This window comes from Cygnus atratus, chromosome 2, assembly GCF_013377495.2.
Source record: "Cygnus atratus isolate AKBS03 ecotype Queensland, Australia chromosome 2, CAtr_DNAZoo_HiC_assembly, whole genome shotgun sequence".
NCBI lineage: Eukaryota > Metazoa > Chordata > Aves > Anseriformes > Anatidae > Cygnus > Cygnus atratus.
In genome coordinates this window covers 31,065,126-31,082,997 of record NC_066363.1, presented here as the reverse complement: position 1 = coordinate 31,082,997, position 17,872 = coordinate 31,065,126, and the positions used below count along the sequence as shown (strand labels likewise).

The 17,872-nt window shown below is 38.2% G+C and overlaps 1 long non-coding RNA gene across 5 annotated transcripts in view; it reads left to right on the top strand.

Moving 5' to 3' along the window:
• Positions 1 to 12,338: 12,338 nt before the first annotated feature.
• The window catches only part of LOC118255891 (uncharacterized), a 30,948-nt gene continuing 25,414 nt past the window's right edge, over positions 12,339 to 17,872 (top strand). For all 5 annotated transcript variants that reach the window (XR_007707784.1, XR_004781070.2, XR_004781072.2 and 2 more), the window contains exon 1: positions 12,339 to 12,872. This is a non-coding gene — a long non-coding RNA (uncharacterized LOC118255891). The remainder of the gene's footprint in view (positions 12,873 to 17,872) is intronic.

The window sequence follows — 17,872 nt, the reverse complement described above, 5'->3', positions numbered from 1 at the left end:
GTGGGCACTACAATGTTCCTGTGTGATACCAGAGAGGGTTTCCACCAGTCTTCAGCAGTGCAACTTCTGGCTTTATGATTCTCACTTATTTTGTCACTTTTTATTATTATTTATTTATTTTCAGAAGAGTGACTGTCCTTAAAGGCAACTCTTTGTCCGTCTTGGTGTCAGTGAGAGAAGATAAAGGGTGACAGCCTGGACCACTCGCCAAAGACAGCAGAACTCCTACCCCCATGGGAGGGAGAGTGAAGGCAGTTTTAGACAATTGCTGCACCGTCCCTAGCCCAGGCTGCTGCAAGCATCAAGGATTTTTACAGAATTTACATAGCCCAGAGGCCTTGTGTGCTCTGTTGATGACAGCATTGCTCAACATGTCTGAAATACATGTGGTTTGGCTCTGTGGCCCCCCGCCTCCACTGGGGGCCTATTTAATGCCTGGGGTCGCTGGTGACTTTTAGAGGGACAGCCAAAAGCCTTCTTTGCAGTTGCTGGAGGAAATCCTCCTTCAGTTGCATCTGGAGCTTTCAGAGGCTCTTTTCACAACTTGGGCCTTTGCTTTGCATAAAAGAGCTGCAGTCACAGGACAAATCTCACCTAATATATCTTACCTGCAAATGGCATTTTTTCTCCCAGATCAGTTTCTAATACCCCACTGATGTTTGTTTTTCTGTTTTGCTGCCAGTTGGCATTGCTGATGCTATTTCCTTGCTGTACTATCATACTCATGGAATGAATCTCAAGAGCATAGTTTCTATTAATGGCTTATCGTTTGTACTTTCTGGGTAAGCTTTTCCCTCTAACTATGGCTGAGTCAGACCTCTATTCCCACTATCAATTTCATTCCATCCAGGTGTCTCCTACCTCCCAGCTTGTAAATATTTTTCTTTAGAATAAAGGGTGTGGAATTCATGTTTGGGAAATTAAGAAAGGCTTTCAGACAATTTGGGCTGGTACTCAAAGATTCTTCTGTTCCTGTGGTTAATCAATAATATTTGAGTGTGAAAGAGCGAAACACACGTAGGCAGTGGTTAACATTTGTCATGAAACAAACATTATTTTCTGGTGGTGAAATTGCTTACTTTGCTAGATTCCCCAAAATAGCAGTATCCAAAATAGGGCAAAAATGTGGCATGCTGAGACACCATATTTATGTGTTTTTTACAGGAAACTTGAAGGGTCTGTAGTTACTGTTTGGCTTCATCATCTGAACTTTTTGATCTGTATCTTACAACATTCCAGCCTATCATATGTAAAGTACAGTTCCTAAAGACAACAATAATATAACCCAATTCTGGATTCAGCTACCCTTCAGTATCCTCCTCCTTATGCTGTCCCGAAAGAAATTTGAAATAAATTTACAATTATTTTTTTTTCCTGTCTGTCTGCTCATAAGCTAAAATAGATGTTCTGTCCTGTTTTTAAAACAGGAAAAATAAACCAGTCGTCGGAGATCCCAGGGTTCGATAAAATTACACTGTGTGCGTAAGGTAGGAATAAGATGGGGAAGGGAAATGGTTCAATTGTATAACCATCTCTCTGTTGTGACTGGAAGCATATATTGTATAATACTAGAAGGAAAGGGAGCTATAGGTCTTCCATTTTAATGTATGTCATAGTTAATCAAAATAAATGACATTGTTTATCATATGAAATTACCAATCACTATTGTGGTGTGCCTCAGAAGGTCTGCTCTTGATTCCTGTGATGGGTACAAGAATCCAATGCTGCAGATCTCAAAGAGAAAACCTGGCATAGACCAGGACACTAGGCCAGCCACTTCTGAGCTGAATTATGAGAACCCATCTTTCTATATCCTTACTTTTTTGGGCCTGCAGGGGCTCCTGAAGGTATAGTATATAGCAAATATTTGTTGACATGAGAGCTAGTAATACTCACTGCCATTCTTTAGAGAAAGTATATATTCTTTGTAGAAAGCTCCGTTTGATCTTGACAGGGACTGGCCTCCCTGACCCCAGCCCATGGGAATTTTTCAGGATGAGTACTATTACCAAGTTCACCTACACTTAAGTCTGTTGGTGTATGTCTCATGAACTATAACGGACTTTATTCCTCACCCCACTGTATTCTGTGAGAAAAAGAATAATCTTCCTTACTTTTCACATGGGGATATGCAGCAGCAGGGAACAAAGTAACTTGTCAAAAGCCAAACATGGGGCCCCAGTCCTGCTTTACTGTCCAGGGCAAGCACTTTCTCTTCCCCTAGTGGTCTACTGCAGAAAGTAATTCTCACCATCTTGCAAGGCTGATCTTGGTGGTCAGTTAAGGATGTAGGCACCAACTCCAAAAGCTGAAATCTTGCTGCAGGAGGCACCTGCTGCATGGCTTAACAAAAGTTTTATGGAGCAGCTGGCTGAACCTCAGCTGCCTGCTCAAAGTGTTAGGAATGAGAACCCTCCCAGAGTTCTTAAATGTCAGGATTGTTCCCATGACTGCCTGTCAAGGTTGACAGCAACTCAGACTGGTGAAACTACGCATTCTTCTTCTACAACTGCATAAGTAATTGTGTGGTAGTATCAGCCCTCTCAATACTCGGAGAGTAATTTGAATCAAAACAAAACAACTGTAATGCTGAAGGATGTAACTCAATATTTTTTGAGAAAGCTGAATATTTCTGGAAGAAAATTGTATCAGGGGAAGCCCCCAAAACTCAACACTCCATTCTGAAGGGCAGCGTCAAATGGAGAAGATGACAGAAGAGTACTGACAGCAGCTTTCTCTGTCTGAGTTGGCCTAATTTTCCACAGATCCTGAAGGGCAGTCCTTGAATAGCTTCTTCCCCAGACATACAGGTTGGTGAGTAGGAGTCTGGGAGATGGAAACACAACAGAAAGCTTTGCTGGCAGCTCTAGTCAGTGGGACAGAGCCAGTGAGGGACATAAAACTAGGACATGCTCACAAAATGCATGGGACTTGCTCTGGATCAGAGTATAGCAGTCTCTTAGTAGAGACTATCCTGTAGTTCACAAGCACACCAGCCACCTCACAAGCCACGGTCTGTCTGTGCACTGCAGTTATGCAGCACCCTCACTGTCGTGCTATTCTGTGTGAAAAATGCTCAAGAAAAGTGCTCCTTGTGCACATTAGGAAAGGCAAAAATAACATATGGAGTCAGAATCATGCGACTGACACACTTTCTCCAGGGAGCAACAGCTAGTCCTGTGAATTTGGCTTCAGGACTTGTTAACCCTCCCCTTCTAACTTCTGATCTGGGATATCTTGATGTATATGATAGTGGACCAGGACCTGGTGCACCCTGGTGTAATTTTTTGCTTTGCCACTGTTTTTCTGAATAATTTGAAGGTAGGTACCTGTGTTGACTTTAATTTCCCATCTTTAATATAAAGGTAGCTTTTTCTTATCTCACCAAAATGTCAGGAAGATTAAAAGCCATAGGAAATAGATTATATACATAAAGTGACCCCATCTGATGTTATTTCTAACATTTTAGCAGAGGCATTATTTCATCAGGAAGGCTGAGGATACTTTAGCCACCCTACATTTGGTGTGTAAGACTCTGACGCACAGAAGCTCTCCAGCTGTGCTCCTGTTACACTCACAGGAGACAAATGAGGATGCACATCCACATCCCAGGACTGGACACATCAGTGAGAAAAGGATCTATCTTTACCATGTGAAGTGCTACACAGCAGCACAAAGCCCTGTACCTTTATATTCAAGAAGGGAGTTTGTCCAAGTCTGCCATAAACAACTATTTCACAATGATGTTGTGAGGGCTGATGTGTACAAATTGCTCTGAAGACAGAAATTTTATTGACAAATGTTATTATTACTAGTGAGTAATAGATTCAAAATTACACAGCATTTATTATGAAATCCTTAAGAAAATTTCTTAAGTAACCAAAAGGGGACAAAGGCACCAAATGTAATTCAGTTAATTTCATTTCAGTAACACAAAGAGGAGTTTAACTCAAGTATATGTATATATGTGTGTGTCAGATCAATGGCAGCCTTAAAATATTCAGCAATGTAAGGAATTCTGTCACTGCTGTTTGACTAATGTAACCACTGATTTTTATACAGATGGGTATATTATTGCATTTCTACATGCTTACTCTATGTTGAAAGTTCTATTGATACACACTTTCCTTCCTTTACTGGGATTTGCATGTGTGGCAAAAAGTAAGAATACTTGGTATAGGGATATTTAACAATTTTGCCTCTTCATCACCATTTTTCCTTTCATATGGCACTACTTTAGAATTGTTCTACTACCCTAGTCTCACAAACACTTGGTACAATATAAGGTTTCAACAGGCTTCAAGATAGTCTCAGTAAAATGCCTCAGGAAGTAAGACGTTCAATTTACTTCCATGTATTGCATCTTGGTTTCTCAACACATGCTGCTTGGTCTTAAGAGGACTTATTTGAAGACGTATGTGTGTATATATATATGCATATAACATTACTGTTGTTGCTTTGAAAGTAAGTGGTGTTAATCTCTAGCAGGTAACATCCTGTACAAGTAGTTTTGTAGGATTTCTGTATCTCCCTTGTTTCTCTTTAAGTTGACAGAGAGTCATGACACAAAGTAGGCAAATGAGGTTTGCCATATTTGTAATGCAAGAAATACCAGGGGATTTGTAAGATTTAAGAGAATATCTACTAGTAAGAATCATATTTTTAAGTTGTCCAAAGTGTATCTGTTTTGTTCCATTTATTATATAGTCGTACATTTAGCCTGTGGACAGATGTTCAATTTGCAGACAGCTGTGTTAGTTTAAGATGTTACTATCCCCAGCTGTTTGTTACCAGCACATTACTGAAGGCTCTTGTCCTCATAGTTTTGCAAGGCTTCAGTTGGGATTCTTAGTCTAGCTGGGGCAAAGTTATTTGAGCTAGTTCAAATAATCAGCATTGGTTGTTGCTATTAAGATGTGCTGGAGGACATGATATATTATTATTGAGGTATCTTCTGATGGAGACCCAGGAGTGGCAGCTTCACAGTGGTGATCCCCAAGCCTTCTGTGAGCATCTTTGTCTGGCAGAGCTAAATCACCCCAGAAAGGCATCCATCCTCAGACTCCTACACACTACTAATTAAAAACAGAATGTGGATAATCATCTCTATCATGGATCCTCAGTAGGGATCAGACCTTTGGTATATACGAAGCAATTCAGGTACCTAAATAAAAAGCATCTAATGCCATTTCAGCTATGTAGGTTGTTGCAGTGTGGATGTCTTTGATATCTTAGGGTTAAACTGTCAATAGACACCCATATTTAGTAAGCAAGCTCTTTACCCTCAGCGTAGCTCTCAACAACAGAAGGTAATTTTTATGTTTGGAGAGCCACTAGAAAGTTTTATATAGCACAGCCTGAACCTTGTGAGCTACAAATTCAAGGATTACTTTAATGATGCTTAAATCATTTGAAAATCTATATTCTTTGTGAGAAAGATTCTTAAGAGAGAACATTATAAAAATAATGTCTTCATAGACGAAATGAAATATTTCATTATTCAGATCTTCTCCTAGAGAAGGTGAAAACTCCCTCAGTATTCCTTAGTTAGAGTCCTGGAGATCTGTTTCTTATAATGTGATATTTAGGAACAGTTCTGAAATGTCACTATTAATGTTTGTATCATTGTCATTTTACAGAAAAAAAAAAAAAGAAGAAAAAAAAAACACCACAAAAACTATTTTTTTTTCTTTTCTTGGTGTCTCCTGCTTAACTGGTAAAGTTATGTTCCTGAAATCACTGTGAAACAGAAGAGCGTAATCACAACAGAAGATTCTTGAGATTGTTACATAAATGCTAATGACCCCTAAGTTACTGTTTTACACTTTTCTCATGAGAGAGGGATCATTTTTTTCAGCAAAATTCTTTGCTTCTGGACAGGGTATTTGTTATCTTTACTCCTAAGTCTCTGGTCTAGATGTGTAATGGTGGAATCCTCTTGTTGCACTGGAGTGGTAGGCATACATGTAAAAATTGATGAAAGAAGAGATGTAAATTTTGTCTGTTTATTGACTGCTGCTTTCTTTATACATGCTTTTGCTACTTGAATATAATTCAGAAAGCTGGGGAATAGAGCATTTCAGGCAAATGTCTGAGTCTCAAGTAAGTGATTCCACATGCTAGTTGAGAAACTATCTTTATATTAGCCCTTCATTGTGCTAAACCTACAAATCATTCTCGTAAGACCTTTTCTTTCTGTTGTTGACCTATCACTTCAAATTCAATGTATCTATTTTAGCTGCAATTTAAAACAAGTTGTCCCACAGTCTGATGAAGACTACTTACTTTCAGTGCCAGAAAAGGGCATGTGTCACAACGGCAGTCTGCACACGTACTTCACTGTAACTTATTTGACAGATGACCTTGATGTGAATCTCCACTGGGGGTTGAGGCTGCTTATGTCCATGTTTGGTTCAGGTTGTCTTGTTGCTATTTTCTTCAACTAGGGCAAAGGTACAAAGATTTTCTAATTTTTGTCTCAATGCTTCTCAGCATTATCCAAAAGGAACAATTTAGCTCGTTAAGGAAGGAATCTGAGGCCAGAACTCTCGCTTACTGTACATTCATTTTCAATATGTTTTACAAACACCCAACATCCAGATACCTTAAGCTGTACTAAAGCAGAATGACAATGATGAGGTACATAGGGAATGAGGACGCTACTGTATCTAGCCCATAGCTGGCTACCTCTCTAAAATACCAGCAAGAAAAAAGTTGAATTAATATGCATACAATCTTTGCACCCCACATGTTTCTCACTTCAAAGCAGAACCATGAAATAATTACTCTAATAAATGATAGTTATATAGCCCACCACAGAGAAGTGGGACAACTCTTTAAGACATATGTTCCAGCATCCTCTTCTGCTTTAGGCAGCACAGGACACTGAGGAATTGAATAATTAAGTTCAACAGAAACATGGAGGGGTACAAATGTGCTATTATGGGGTCACGGATTATGGCTGTGGATCAAGAAGAAGATAATTGAGTTTTCAAAATTAAGCAACTGCAACTATTTCATAGAACTCTGTGTATTCTCCTTCCTTCTTCCTGTCCCTATCTCCTCCCTGGCTACAGACTGTCAGCACCTAAGAATAAGTGCAAAATAATTTTTGAGTATTTATATGGATATTGAAAACTATAGAACTTAAAGTTAATTTTAAAATGACTACCCAATAACTAAGACATTTTTATTTTGAGAGTATGAACAATATAAATAATAAAGGCATCTCTTAATTCATTGTTTCATGTCATGAATGTTTGATCTTTTGTATACCTATAACACCTATAAACTGAAGCTTGAGGGCAGCCAAATTAACAATGGTGTTTCATTCCAAAGTAAGTTAAAGTCTTTTGGAGGAAAAAAATATTCTTTTCAATATGATAAGCTTTTCTGTTTGTTGTTTGCTTTTTAAATAATAATAATAAAAAATACTGTACTTAAACGCTCAGGAAGCTTGAGTTATGTTTTTTTTTTTTTTTCTTAATTTTTAAGTAAATTCTTATTCCCTGCAATCATTTATTTATTTATTTATTCATTTTTTAAGATGTTGTGTGGATGGTGTTACATACCATGATGACAATACTAGAAACACATTCAATGGCTGCTTAAAACTTCATCCAGACAGCAGCTGCAAATGACACATTTCACACTATTGCAAAAGGAATTATGGAATCAGAGTGGGCTTCATAGAGGGCCACCAACTGGACTAAACGACCTCTTAAAAAACTGCCTTCAGAGCAAGAATCTGTAGCACCTTTTAAGGCTTTGTATGTTGTTGCTAAGGTTTTATTAGAGGTAGAAATTCATGCAGTTTTCTTTGTTTCTTAGTGTTTACTCTGTTTCCATTTTGTTGCATACTTGTGTCATGACTCAACTGCTAGAAATAGCTGTATTCTTCTGGGCTTCTAATGCTCTAACATCTTGGCTCTCACAGCAAACAAACTTATTTAGCACCAAGTTGCCCTGCCTACAAAAAACCATTTCTGAATGTTTTGTGAGTTGGAGTTGCATTAATCTGAATGATAAACTCCTCAGCCTGTTTAGCATTATACCTCATTCAATAGACAGTTTAATGGATGATCCAAGGCAGTACATTACATTTTTTGAGCTCTGGGAATTACTCTGCACAGCCCAAGATTGGGGACTGGATTTGGTGGCTGAAATCCAAAAGCTTTTTCCTTTTTTTAAGTACCAAACATTGCCTCTTGCCAAGTGGGATCATTTTCCCATCTGTTGAAGGGTTTTCTGCCCTTGGTAACAATATTCAGTTTCTCTGGCTCTTTTAGGCTCACACTAGTATAAAATAGAAGTAACAGAAGTTATCAGTAATGGCAGTAAGCAACTGAAGTCAAAGGCATCAGAGAATCAGACTTCTAGGTGTGAAGGACCAGGAGAAGGCCTGTTTGCGTCTGGAGTGGTTTAATATAAGCTCCATTGTCTCCATCTCCTTTCAGTAAGTGATTTCTCATTTAAAGCAATTGGAAGATCTTTTGCTTTGATGCTTTCTTGACTAACATGCCAGCTGCCTTTGAAAACTTGGGAGAGGAATCTGCCATGATGGTAGCCTTTGAAAGCAGTGTTTATTTCATATCCCTAAGGACTTCTGAGTGAAAACCCCTAGTATTCAACATGGAGTGTGCCAGGAACAGAGAATTTTATGTCCATTAATATTGCCTAGAGGCGCTGCTGTGGCTTGATAGGCCTTAACCTTTCCAGAGTGACAATGTGAGTGAAAGGAGAACTGCCTGCAGATGGGCTGGGCTGGTGACAGCTGAGCTCAGCCAGACACAGCTGGCTGCTCTGGAGGTGGATCAGGATGGGACACCGGGCACACTGGTGACATGATGGCATTTGTTGAGCTGCTGAGCTGAGTGTGGAACTTGCCACAGTGCACTCCTGAGAAGATTACTTTGTCTTGAGTCCATGGAGTCTGAATTTTCGCAAAGCTAGAATATAAATAAAAAGGGGCTAATATGTATAAATACAGATATACCTAAATGTAATGAATATATGTATGTGAAATGTACTGGTCCCAAAGAAATTACTCCAGCAGTTATTCCCTGATAACTGGAAAGTGTATTAGAAATGTTTTGTGTGGATATTTTTGTCACAATACATTTCAGTACAGCTGTCATAACACTGAGATTTTACTTCCAAAAATACATTAGGAAAATCCCCTTCATCAGGCAGTGAATGACTTAAAACCAGAAACAACAGTGCATGGAGTAATATTCCAAAGGCACATGATATAAAAAATGATTGGTTATTACTAAGTTAATCAGCACTGTTCTGGAAAGTACCAAAAATTGCATATAACTGTTTCAAAAATCACGGGGATATTTTGAACATTTCCACTGGGTCAAAGTAAAAATAACCATACATCCTTTTTAGGTGATTATATTCAGGACAGTGGTCTTGCTAGAGTGACTTAACACATCCATTATTGAAATTATAATTTAGTGATAATTACTCTGTAGAATTCCAGTATTCTATTATTTCAAGTGAGAGCCCAAGGAGAAAGCCAGCTTACAGCATCTCTAGGGCCTATGAACTAGGAACGAGTGCCTGTGATTTTATAATTTCCAGACTCGTTACATGTAGTTTGGGATAAGTTATACCCACATCACGTAGGTCAAAGGGCCATCTCTTTGCTGGTTAAAATGAAGAACTGTCATTGACATATCAGACCCAATACATCTAATTAACATGTTATATATGTTTGACCCACACTGGTTAAGATAGATGACTTCCTTACACAAGTTATAAACAGTTGTAGGCATTATGCCAAAACTTAAAAGCAATTTGTGTTTTATGGAAGTCTATTTAAGGTTCCCCTTCAAATTAAAGGAAAACAACAACAACAACAAAAAACAAGCAACTGTCTAATACAATGCATATCTTCTGAATCAGAATATCAACCTTCTGCAATCAGTGTGTTAACAAATCTATTTTTGCAAACAGCATTCCTTCATAAAGCATGATGACTGTACTTAAAGATAAGGTCTAAACTTCTGTTTACAAAATTGCACAACAGCATAAAAGGCAAATACCCTTTAATTTCCCAATACTAGTTTATGTTCTGGTTTCTAGTTTTCAAATTTGGCCCTATATAGGAAGCAGGGAGACAAATATTAATCACCTAGAAAATGAAAGAAATAATGACCAATAGAGAAAGCAAATGGAGAAGAGTTAAAGCTCTCATGGACCAACATGAGGGCCAAAGCTGCTTGACATTAATGGAAAACTCTTAGTATAATTCAAAGGGCTTTCAGTTCTACATGACGTCTCCTATATTATTTCACAGTATAATATTTTATTTTAGTTTAATTTAGTGGAGAAAAATAAATAAATTACTGTCAGGTTGTGCACTACCTAAGCGGAGTGGTAGTGCAGATCCCTGACACTGTTTTTTGGTTGGTGTGGGGGGATCATTAAAATAGGTTACCAGGAGAAATCTCTGAGTGCTATCAATGGATCACAGCTGAGAGATACTTATCCCCCTGCAGCACTCAGCTGCTGACATATTACTTTGAGGCTATAGCCATCTGTGTTACAGAGACCACAACCAAGTGCATGAGTTCAGACAGACCTGGACCCCTTTTTAGGACTGAGAAGATACAAGCATGAGGTAACAAAACCTTCCTTCTTTCTTTATCTTGTTCTCTGAGTGTAATCATCCAGCCAGGAGAAGCCTTACAACTGTCCATTAAGAGGACAAAAAGCATGTGTTCTGTAGGGGTGTAGTACTTTAAGATACCTTTCTGACTCTGACATTAACCAATTTTTGAGCCAAGAAAACAGCAACAACAAAAACTCACAAGTGTCTGTAATTGTTGTCACAATGAGAAATCAGCCTAATACTTAACATTCATTTCCTTTGTTTTTCTGTGAAGAGCCAGGACCAAGCTAAATAGCTTCACTTCCCACCTTGTGACTCCAAGAGGGTCTGGTGAGGAAGACAGGCTTTTCAGCCTGTTACTCTATTTGTGGTCTTTTGTCCATACTTAATGTGTCAAAGACAATGGCAAAGATAGCAAACTCTCCACTACAAGGTCCACAATTTTTCTGTAAGCCTACCCTGGTCCTAGTCTCCATCACTTCCCTCCCTTTGTATTCCCAGAGACCACAAGAAAATAGACAACAGCAGGAGGAAGAGGAAGGACCCTTCCTCTTCTGGGAGTGGGGTAGAGGAATACCATACCCTAAATAAAAGAGAAGGGTAGAAAGAGAAAGAAAAGAGCTATGTCTTTCAGTGATAGTCACCCCAAATCTGACTCTTTTCATTATGCTCTCACCTTCACCTTGTAGGAGGATCTGTTCTGTTATCTTTGAAAACTGAATTTGGCCACCCCAAGAGTGATGTTGATATTCTTGTCGTGGCAAAATACAGCCTTGTCTACACGGATACAGAGATCTAAGACAGCTCTGTAATAGGCCTTGATTTCCAAAAAATATTGAGCTACAACACTTAGAGGGCCTTTAGGTTATCCAAAAATAACTAATCTTTTTTTTTTTTGTATTTATTTTTTAATGTTGATGTGCCTTTGTTCAATGACAGATTTCTGGAGATGAATGCTACAGAATATACTAATGAGACATTTCTTGCAACACTTTCAGTTTGGGTTCAAACCCGAAAGCACAGATCCAAGTTCTACTGCCCTGGGGATTTTTTTCAATGTGAGGTTTGGATCCATCCCACTATAAAGAGCCACTATACATGCAAAATTTTGAGATTGCTGTAGGTTTGGCCTCTATCCACTGTCAAAGTTCAGAAGGTTTTGTCTGAGTATTTTGCTGTGGGCCTATCTCCATTTTAGTTTTGGAAACAAAAAATACACAAACGAAAGAAAATCCCCTTGCAAATATGTAATTTACCTATCACGTGCAGAAGCAATTTCAGGACTCTCAGCCCTCCGGTAGTTACTCATGTACTGACACCCATTGTTTTCAGTGGGCTCCATGTGTGAATAATTATGCACCTGGGAACAACCATTTGCAGGATCAGGCTGTTGCAAAATAATTCACTGATGAAAACTTAAAAGGTAACTGTAACACTTGATTGTATTGGTGTAGACTGTTAACAAACAGGCTGTCTGGATGCAAGCTATTGTCACCTTCATTTTAAGATACATTTTTAAAGCAGTTATATTTCTCTGTCTTTGGTTTCCAGGGCGTCTCCTGCACCCCACTTCTAGGAGACACTTTGCAAATGCATGTTAACAAATTCAAAGGCTGCAAATCAATTTTACAGTCCTCAGTGCTGGCTATTCTCACCTCATGAATCCAGAAGTGTCTATGAATTTGAAGGATTGTTTGGGGGGGATGATCTCATCTCCCAGCTTTACATATTCTCTAGTTTCACTTTCCCCTGCAACTCATTCCATGCACTCAGAGTTAGCAAGCCAGACTTTCCAGAAAGGGACATGCTATTATAGCTTTCTCTCCCCTCTCTCTCCCCTCTCTCTCCCCTCTCTCTTCTCTTCTCTCTCCCCTCTCTCTCCTCTCTCTTCTCTCTGTTTTCTTGTTTTCTTTTTTTTTCTTGTTTTCTTGTTTACTGGTTGTGTTCATCATCACACCATGGGACAACAGTTTTCATCCAAGGATAGTAGTTGTTTCTCATGTTTTTAATATCTGATGTACTTTTTATATGCTCAAAAGCAGAATTTTACAATTCCACAGACCGAATAAATCCCAGGCTTTCTAAAATGATACAATAGAAGCTTCAGCTTCACCAGCAGAGCTGTAAATGAGGCTTTATTTGCCATTTTAGGAAAAGGGCTGAAAGTGTCTAGCCAGTGAAAATGCAGTAAATTTGAGAGGTCAGAGCAATAGAGCGCATGCCTGTCTTCCATCGGGTATAACATCTAATGGTAAGAAACATTCCCATGAAACATATTGTATGTGAAGTGTGACCAAACATGTTTCCACTTTCATTGTAGAGATAATTAAAAGTGAAATAATACTTCTTCCTTTTGTTATTAAATACTGTGTGGGTTAGTGTTTTATATTTTCAGACTCTTTAGTTTTGTATATTTTTTTTGTTTTCCAAAAGTGATGGGAGTTTTATTTTCTTGAAATGGTTTGTGTTTTTTCAAATATTTTTTACTTGTGAGAAGCTCAAAAAACTTTTTAGGTGTCAGGAACTAAATCTGGAAGTTCAAAACTGTTGCTGGATAAAAGACCTTGATGACAGATGCATTAAAACCTCCTCAAATTTCCCTATAACCCAAATTTCATATTCCTACTTCAGAGCATGATTGTCAGAGAGATTTTTAATAGGAGTTCATCAATCCTTATTTTATAGGAACAAAACAACTTCTTTCCTCTGAAGAGTTTTTCTTAAAAAGAGACTCAATATTTTATCAGTCAAAAAAAAAAAAAAAGTATGTTATAGAAAAACAGAAAAAAAAAAAAAGGCAAATTACAGCCTGAAATGGTTAAAGATTTACAAACCTAAAAGCAGCTGGCAAGAGGGTCAGATACTGGGGTATGCTATTACAGTTTAAATAATAGGTATTATTATTAGCTCAGGCTGTAACTGTTATTCTTATGGGATGTCAAATATGGGAATATGGGATGTTACGGAAATATTTCATTATAAAATAAATGGACTTCTCTGAACGAAATCTCTCAACCTTTTGTGACTGACTCATCAGTTGTTTCTGAAACATTGTGTCTTTGACATTGCTACAGAGACTGCCAAAAGCTGGACTGACCAGTGCCAGCTCTTACAATATTTGTGACATGAATGTATTCCCAAAGGGTATTTGCTTTATTTTAATTTTCACTATACCCCAGTTATGTATTCATTCAGGTAGTCTGTTTTGTGCACTTAAGGGCAATGCAGTTCAGTAGGGTTTTGAAAAGAAGTGTCTCAAAAGTCAAGATAAATAATTCAATTAAGAAAACATTAGCTGGATTTTTTGCTGTGGCTTGTTACCTACATTTAATCATGATCCAACCCTCTCCCCCCCCCAAACAAAAACAAAAACCACAACCCAACAACTTATCAAAAAAACCCAACCATGGTAACAACAGTTTTATTTAGTGTTAAGACAGTAAAGATGAAAAAAAAATATTTAAATGCTCATTTTACAACTAATAGAGTATATATTCATAGTCTGCATTCTGCTACATTATGAAAAGTTTATTTGATGGTTTTCTCACTCAGTTCAAAGTTGTTTGGAAAAGAATAGAAGAAATAGAAATCAGGAAGCCTGTATTACCTCTGAGTGTCCTACTGAAATCTGTCAACATGTAACTCAAACTATCTCGGAGGCCAATGAGCGGGCACTATCTTCTAATGACTGTCAGCCGAAGAAGGCAGAGTAAGGGACATAACATTCTGACTGTGTTGGATCAGTGAAAAAAATAACACTTTATTTCACCATCAGTCTGTGAGATTCATTGTTGCAGAATGCCAAAACCCTACACAGGTTCAGAGAGAGTTGTTAATTCAGGGAAGATGAGTCTAGCAAGGGCTATGAAACATGAGGATATTCATTCTACCTCAATGACCTCCTTAAAAACATCATCCAAGAGGGCTGTCTTACAGGAAGCAACCCAATATGCTTCTGTTGTTCTTATACTCCCTTCCTACAAATATTAAGGACTACATACCTAGTTGTACAAACCTTTAGTCAGACACAGTAAAACAGTCTTCTCTTTCATTATGGTGACGTGCTATCTCTGGAAATCATCAGGAGAGGAAAGAGTATTCTTTTTCCCAGCACTACTGATGTGGGCTCATGTGTGACAGTCCTGAAGTACCAGAGAGACTCAACAGCACATATTTAGGCTAGTGTGAACAGAAGAGAGAGGTAAATCATCACATGTAGGCACTTTCTGATTGGTAGCTCAAAAATAAGGTCCTTGATGTATTTGCTGCTTGTTCTCCCAGCCTATGTTCCTAGATAAGGTATACCAAGGCCTCTTTAACTTTTAGTCAGTCACTCCGTCTGAGCAGCCAGTCCAAACAGTGTACTGATGAAAAAGATTTCATTTACCTCCTTTCAGCTTGTGAACCATATGTACCAGTACTATCTTGTTACAATTGCTGGACCTATCTCTGTTGGTGTTTTATTACTAGCTAGGCTTCTGCAGCAGGGAATATACATAGACCACATCAAAGAACAAAATGTTACTTACAAATGGGAGCTACTACTCTAGCAGTAGTGACTACTTCTTTAACATCTGCTATTTTCAAAGCATGCTCTGCATTTTTTACGCTACCTATCTGTGAGCAGAAGTTGACTTTCCTGGAAATTCCTGCATCTCAGCAAAGCCAGGAACGGTGGCAAGTTGTAAGCTAAACCATGCAAAGGGAAAATGAGAGGAGATTGCTACTGTAGATAGGTCTGTATCCAATCAACAACTAGAGAGCCAATCAGCAACATTCATTCTACATGCTTCCTCATTGGCCATGTCTTTAGTGAAAATAACTAACTCTGTTTTTCTGAGAGAAGTTATTTTCAGTAAAAATTATTTCATTTGTCTGGTAGCTGGGCAATAGGGATTGACATGACTTATTTCTCTGGAAACAAGTAGTGGTTGATAAGCAAAGGAAAGACCTGAGGATATTGTTTAAAATTTCAAATCCTGTTCCAAAACTTTATTACTGTTACACTCTTGGTGTTAAAATGTGTCATGTATGGCCTCCTCCCACTCAAGAAATTCTGTTGCTTTTTTATTTTATTTTTTTTTTGACTGAGTGCTGCCATTCATTCACTGATGGAAGTTAGTAACAGGAATTCTGCATTCTTTAAAAAAAAAAAAAAAAAAAAAAGAAACTTCCCCAAAGACTTATTTCAAGTTCTGTTTCAAATTTAAAGTCAAAGTTTAAAATCTGATTATTGAGTCTTCTTTTTAAACGTGCTTTTAAGTCTGTTCACATGTGGAAAATATTTTCAGTTAGGAAAAACATAGTTTAAATATTTATTCCTACAAACTGAATATGTGACATGAGGTACAAGAAACCTTTCATATATGTAGGAAAGCAATCCATGTTAATTTTATTGCTCCTGCTGTTCCTTATGTGAGTCTTTGCTGTCAATATGGCTAAATAGAATTTGGCCCATCACTATGCAACAGACAAGGATTTATGAACAAATATCTCTTCCTACAGGCTCATAGAAGACCCTTTCTTTAACTACCAATGTTCACTAAGGACCGTGTTTATTTGCTCTGGGTCCTCTTGTTAAAAAGCCTGTTTCTGTACATGATATGGGCCAAATTCTTACCTCATTCTAGAAACAGTAAACTTGGTTTAATTCCTTGGAAGTATATGGAGTTGCTTCAAATTTATGGTGGTAAAAAGGAACACAAGAATTCTGCCTTCCATGCTCATCCGTTTTGCACAAGTTCCTTTAACTTGAAGAGAAAGAACCTTAGATGAACTTTCAGGTAACTTAATACTATTGATCCTTGTTAAGAAACCCTGATTATTATTATTATTATTCTTTTGCATTTGAGTAAACAGAGTTAAGCTGAGGAGGACATGGCCATATGCCCTTTTTGTCCACGGGCTTCAGAAAAACTAAGAAGTGGATTATGACAGAGTAAGCAAGGGGAATGCAAGGGCAGGGGGAAGTCAGGGTCAGGTCTGTTTTGATGAGTTCATCTTCAGTCTCTTCACTGTGGGTGGTAACTCTATGAGTTCCCCCAAAAGTATTTACAGTTGAAGTCATCTTTAGACAGGTGGACTTATTTTGATCCTGCCAATTTTATATTTATTTTCCTTGAATTCCAGCATAGTCCACATTTTCCTGTTATTCCTTCATGTAGATGGATGCTTACAAGAAACCTCCCTTTCCAGTTTTTGTTTTTTAGATTTTCTACACTTAAGTGTGGTTGTTGTTGTTGATTTATAGAGGGTTTGTTAAAAAAAAAAAAAACTAAAAAAAAAAAAAGAAAACCAAAAATGTATAGGGTAGCACTCATATAAGGAACTGAATCTCAAAGAAGATGAACAGTCGCTGTCTGGATGGCAACTGTAGTCTGCATTGCAAGGTGCTTTGTAATATATCTTCAGCTCGATCAGGTGGGACTTCCCAAACTGCAAGGACTGTGGTCCGACATGACCACTCCAGCACATGCGTGATCCATTGGTATTGATTATCTTAAACTACTTACAAAATATCTCCTTACTACTTTATCTGTGTACAGAAGACTACCTACGAGAGCATTTCTGCAGTGGCAGTTTCTACTGACTACTGATATTTATGTTTTCTGTGTGCATTCTGGTCACTTCTGTTGCAGGAATTGCCCGATCAAGCATCCTTAGTGACCAGATTGTCCACCCATCAACCATTAAATGAACTACTAAAGCGCACAAGTAGTGCTTATCAATTGGTCTATAGACACAGTGGATGCTTCTCAGGGGGATCTCAGGACTCCCTTAGATTCAGTCCTGGAGAAGTCCTGGAAGTACTTTGTCATGAAGGTGTCTAGGAGGGGGTTTAGTCAGCCACCATCTCTCCAGGCTGTCCATGGTCTTCCATCAGCCCATTGCTCTCCCTTCTGCTGGGTAAGCCCAAACAATAACTGCCTAAGTTTACTGGAGAAGCACACAGACACAGCCCTAATACCCAGCTACACCACATATAACTATAGGGCAAACAAATTTCATCCTTCTGTCACATTTATAATTTAAATTTCAAAGCCCTTGCCACAGTAGAATAAAAGTGCTTATTACAGAATCACTGGCGGTTTCCTAGGGCTGCTTTATGGCTTCCCTGAAAAGATTTGAGTAGACAAAGGAAATGCTGAGTAGCTCTGCAAGGGACTGTTTTGACGTGGATTAGAATTTCAGCTGCTTTTGTATGGAAATTTGGAGATGTCTACTACACATTCTCCTCACTGTCTGCAAGTT